The sequence below is a fragment of the Mchenga conophoros genome, linkage group LG14, assembly GCF_057382185.1.
Source record: "Mchenga conophoros isolate Kocher_MC1m ecotype Shallow Benthic linkage group LG14, M_conophoros_male_GT1.1, whole genome shotgun sequence".
Taxonomy (NCBI): Eukaryota; Metazoa; Chordata; class Actinopteri; order Cichliformes; family Cichlidae; genus Mchenga; species Mchenga conophoros.
Window position 1 is genome coordinate 36,519,735 of NC_140539.1, and position 5,492 is coordinate 36,525,226.

Here is a 5,492-nt window from a genome sequence, read left to right on the forward strand (position 1 = left end):
AGAGTCTGAGTGGGTCAGGTTGTTGAGAGTAAATGAAGGAGAACCATGAAATGTCTCAGGAAATGAGAGTCGTCCTGTCAGGTCTTCATTTACTGTGAAGTTTCTGTTCCAGGGGTCAGAGATGTTCCACAGGACCAGAGTATCTTCACCAACACGTCTGGAGGTGATGCAGGAGCTGTTTCGATCTGGGAGCTTGAACTGTAAAGAGCCTCCTTCTTTTCTTATGGCGATAAATTCTTCTGCATGAATGTTGCTGATGAGAGTGAACAGCAGGGAGAAGCAGAGCTGTGCGACTGCAGCCATCCTGCTCAGAGGTCTCCTGGTGAGTGTCGTACAAGCACTGACTCTGCTCGCTTCATGAGCTTCCTGTTTGTGGTTGGAGGAGGAACGCCACTTCTTTATCACATCATCAAGGAACACTTTGAAGCATTTGGCTCGATATCACGCCGTATATCTGCTTTCACTCTTCACAGGCCAAAGTGTGGACACGTTTTTTTTTATACTTCGTTGCATGGGTCCAGGGGTATCAAACATGTGGTCTGGAGCACAGAACCGGCCAGTCACAGTGTCCAATCTGAACAGTTACAAGTGAGATAATGTCAGCTTTACCACACAGCCATGAATATTTCTAAAAATGTAAAAGTCCTTTCTAAACTATTTAAAACTTTTTGAATAGTTTTTTAGTTTCAAAAACAACTAAAAAAATGTTGTTTCCTATGTGATCCTTCATAAAACATCACATATTTTCCAACATAATTCAGGGTTTGGTTTGGTCTAAGTAAGCAGAGAAGTCCAGGCATCCAGTTTCCATACAGACGTTTACATAACGCTCATCATCTGATGATGAAACTTACTTTGCACCCAAGCAGCCCAACCAGAAATTGAAAGTGTACATGCATCAAGGGACGGAGCGCATCCCGTCAATAGGTCCAAAGTGCAATCGAGGCTAATCCCATGATCTTCTTATTTTCTTGTAGACCGAAGTTGAAAATCTGGCAGTATTTATTTTTGTGATTTTTTTTCCACTCTCAGCCGTCCTTCTCCTGTATTTGGGCCTGTTTGTTAATTTATTTCAATCATGTAAACAATATACAGGTACATTTAGCAAAGAAAATTAGAGAAAAAAATACTATACAAAATAAAGTTAATACATTTCAATATTGCTTCTGTTCTGATTCAGTTACATGTCGAAAGGGAGAGGGAAGAAGTACACACTTATTTAATCGCACCCCTTTGCCATAAGTTATCCGTCAATATTTAGTCAGCTTCCTTACTGATAAGGAAGGGCGATCGTGGCTCAAGAGTTGGGAGTTCGCCTTGTAATCAGAAGGTTGCCGGTTCGAGCCCCAGCTTGGACAGTCTCGGTCGTTGTGTCCTTGGGCAAGACACTTCACCCGTTGCCTACTGGTGGTGGTCAGAGGGCCCGGTGGCGCCAGTGTCCGGCAGCCTCGCCTCTGTCAGTGCGCCCCAGGGTGTCTGTGGCTACAATGTAGCTGCCATCACCAGTGTGTGAATGTGTGGATGACTGGATATGTAAAGCGCTTTGGGGTCCTTAGGGACTAGTAAAGCACTATATAAATACAGGCCATTTACCATATAATCTGTAATAAAAATAGTGAACAGATTTCTGATGTAATATATACTATAATATTACACCATGAAATTTTCTAAATAGCGACATTTACTTAATTTCAACATTTTCCCTCTTCTTTATAGCTCAAGAAGATCATATCTCTATAACTCTTGTTGAACTGTTTTATGTTTGGATATTGCTTCAATTTCATATTCAAACTGTTCCACAGCTTCACTCCATGCACTGAAACACAAACGCTTTTTCCTGTTGCACGTACCTTCCCTGTTTTGAGTTACAAAAACCCTTAAATTATAACTTGCTCCTTTAAAAAAAACATACTCTGAATATAATCTGGCAGTTCCTTATTTTTTGCTTTGAATATAATTTGTGCTGTTTGGAATTTCACTAGATCAGCAAATTTCAATATTTCAGACTGCAAAAATAGTGAGTTTGTATGTTCCCTATAACCTGCATTGTGGATGATTCGAACTGCTTTTTTGTTGAAGAGTAAAAAGTGAAAGTAATGTGGTTTAATAGTTGTTGCCCCAGACCTCTGCACAAAAGCTTAAGTATGGTGAAACCAGTGAACAGTAGAGAATATGAAGTGATGTCCCGTGTGATACCTGCTTTGCCTTGTTTAGTATTGCAATGCTTCGTGATACTTTGGAATGAATATATCTCACGTGAGCACTCCAGATTTTCATCTATTATTACCCCCAGAAATTTATTTTCACTGACTCTTTCAATATCAACACCATCCATCCATCTTCATCCGCTTTATCCGAGGCCGGGTCGCGGGGGCAGCAGCCTAAGCAGAAAGGCCCAGACCTCCCTCTCCCCAGCCACCTCCTCCAGCTTATCCGGGGGAACACCAAAGCGTTCCCAGGCCAGCCGAGAGATATAATCTCTCCAGCGTGTCCTGGGTCTGCCTGCTGGGCATTCCCAGTTATGTAAAAATAGAAAACAATGATCCACGCTGCAGTTTCACACCTTGCATTTCCATCCACTGGGACAAATTGGACCCTTTGCCATCCTACTTATGGGGGATTTTAATATTATTTAAATAAACTGCCAAACGTGTTTTGAATTTGCCCTAAAATAAAGTCATTAAAAAAATTTCCACTTGGAGTTAAAGTGGACATTAAACACCACGTGTATAAAGATTAATTTGCACCATGAAGCCCTGCTGTCACAAACTTGCATAGATGTAACATTGTCTGTGAAGTTAGATTTAAGAAAGAAGCGCTTGAAGTTTTTACAACAGAACGTGACGTCATCAGGTTGGTGGGTTGGCTGCGGCTCATAGACTTACATTATATTAGAAAACCAGTGAACCTCAGTGGAAAACAAGATTAAAACTAACAAGTCTAAGGGGGGTCACTTTGGTGCTCCCCCTGGTTACAGCAAAGAGTTTCATGTTAAGAAACCAAAGATGTACTGTCCACTTTCACTCTGTGTCTCCTAAACAGTCAGTGTTTCCTCGTTGTTTGGCTAGCTGTGAAACGGGAAAATCCACCTGTTGGCTGTAATGTTCATGCAGGTGGCAGCAGGGAAAGTGGATATTTATTATTCAACATGCGTCTGAGCTTATATTGACATCATAGGAGGTAAACTCTGTCGTGTAAGTAGGTTTCCATCTAAGTTAATGTCAGCTGTGACAGTTCTAACAGTTGTGCTGCTTGTTGTAGATCAGAAATAAATATAAACAGCTTATATTAAGTTGTGCCCAGTAGCTCAGCAGATACTCTAAAGCTCACGATGTAATGAGGAAAAGAAAACAGGCTGATATCCAGATTGACGTTTTGGAAACTGATTTTGCTTCTGCAGCATCCTGTGTGCAATCCTGTTAGAATATGTCTGATCAGGGCGATGGTTGGATCCTGTTAAATACCCCAATTCTTTGATCTTTGGGCTGAAAGAAGAACAACACTTGGTGTTTAATGCTCAATCAACAATCTCTTTAGACCATACAACCCTTTAGGCATAAACGTCTGGATGGGAGATTTGCACAGGAGGTGGAGTTTTCCATCTACCCAGCTCCCCAAGTGTCCACTGCTGTGGTTGAGCCATACAACTCCATCCTGACCACCCACACCACCCTAGAGCACTCTGACTGTGCCTTCATGGTAGATAACGAGATGACATCTGCCGTAGGAACCTCGATATTGAGCGTCCTACCTACACCAACCTGAACAGGTTGATCAGCCAGATTGTGTCCTCCATCACTGCTTCGCTCCGCTTTGATGGCGCCCTCAATGTTGATCTGACAGAGTTCCAGACCAACTTGGTGCCCTACCCTCGTATCCATTTCCCCCTGGCCACCTACGCCCCCGTCATCTCTGCAGAGAAAGCTTATCACGAGCAGTTAACTGTATCAGAAATCACAAACGCTTACTTCGAGCCAGCCAATCAGATGGTGAAATGTGACCCTCGCCACGGCAAGTACATAGCCTGCTGCCTTTTGTACCGTGGCGAAGTGGTGCCCAAAGATGTCAACGCTGCCATTGCTACCATCAAAACCAAGCGCACCATCCAGTTCGTGGACTGGTGCCCCACCGGTTTCAAGGTCGGCATCAACTACCAGCTGTGGTTCCTGGTGGAGACCTGGCCAAGGTCCAGAGGGCTGTGTGTATGCTGAGCAACACCACCGCTATTGCTGAGGCCTGGGCACGACTTGACCACAAGTTTGACTTGATGTACGCCAAGCGTGCATTTGTTCACTGGTATGTGGGTGAGGGAATGGAGGAGGGTGAGTTTTCTGAGGCTAGAGAGGACATGGCAGCTCTAGAGAAGGATTATGAAGAGGTTGGAGTTGACTCTGTTGATGGGGAGGGAGATGAGGAAGGTGAGGAGTAGGTTCATTGCAATAAAATCATCAAAGTTATGCAAGTTCGCTCAGAAGCACTGTTACGTTGTTCTACCAAATCTTGTTACACATTCCTGTGTATATTTTTCAACCTTAAATAAATGTGTTTGAAAATGTGTTTTAATGCTATGTGAGAGTGTAACATGGAGACATGACCACTTTGTTTTGTAGTTCTGTTCTTTCAATATCAGCACTTTCTTTTATTAAGGTGCTGCTTAATAAAGAGTACATGAGCTGTTTAATCACTGGTATGCTTAATTTTCACCCCCCAAAATCTAGAAAAGAAAGTTAACCGCCAGGTTAATTCTGAATAAAGTAAAATAACGTAAATAAATTAAAATATAATAATTTAACATTATAATAACTAAAAGCGACATTTTTAGTGAATCTATATCTTTCTTAACCCCCCTAGTTCACAAAGCCTTTACTCTTCGGGCGCCCCTCATCCCCCGTTTTTTTCCGCCAAAATTATCCACACCCACTGCCGCGCTATGCATTCTGGGATATATTGGGCCACGAAGTATACACCGCCACATCCTTAAAATTCAGGGAAATGAAGGACGCATTTGAGGGCCGGATTTCGAGCAGCCTTCGAAGTGGGACAGCCTTCGTCGCGTCGCTGTGACGTAATCGGCCTTAAAATGCGGCCTTTAAGGCTGCAGACCCTGAATTGGGAAACAGCCATAGCCTAACATATGAAACAGGAAAAGACGGCCGTGTAATCCCTTTATTTCCCTTGAGAGAGAAATGGATCTGAAACCACAGAAATCAGAGTGTTTGCAGAGTGCAGACACACAGATAATGAAGACATGCTGCTCGGAAATGTTAGATACAGATAAAAATGGAGTGTGTGTGTGTGTGTGTGTGTGTGTGTGTGTGTGTGTGTGTACTGAGCCAAGATTGCAAAACAGCCCAACTGCCTCAGTAATTATGGACCTTATAGTCCTTACAAACACTGTTTCACTAACTTCAGTAAACATTTTACATACATATGTCACTGCTGTGTAATTTACAGCAAACGCCGTGAACGCAGCGGTGCACGAGCCACTGCAG

General features: G+C 42.9%; 1 pseudogene; it reads left to right on the forward strand.

The window, feature by feature from the left end:
- The first annotated feature begins 247 nt into the window (after positions 1-247).
- Positions 248-4,460, forward strand: LOC146560287 (tubulin alpha chain-like; annotated as a pseudogene).
- Positions 4,461-5,492: the final 1,032 nt, after the last annotated feature.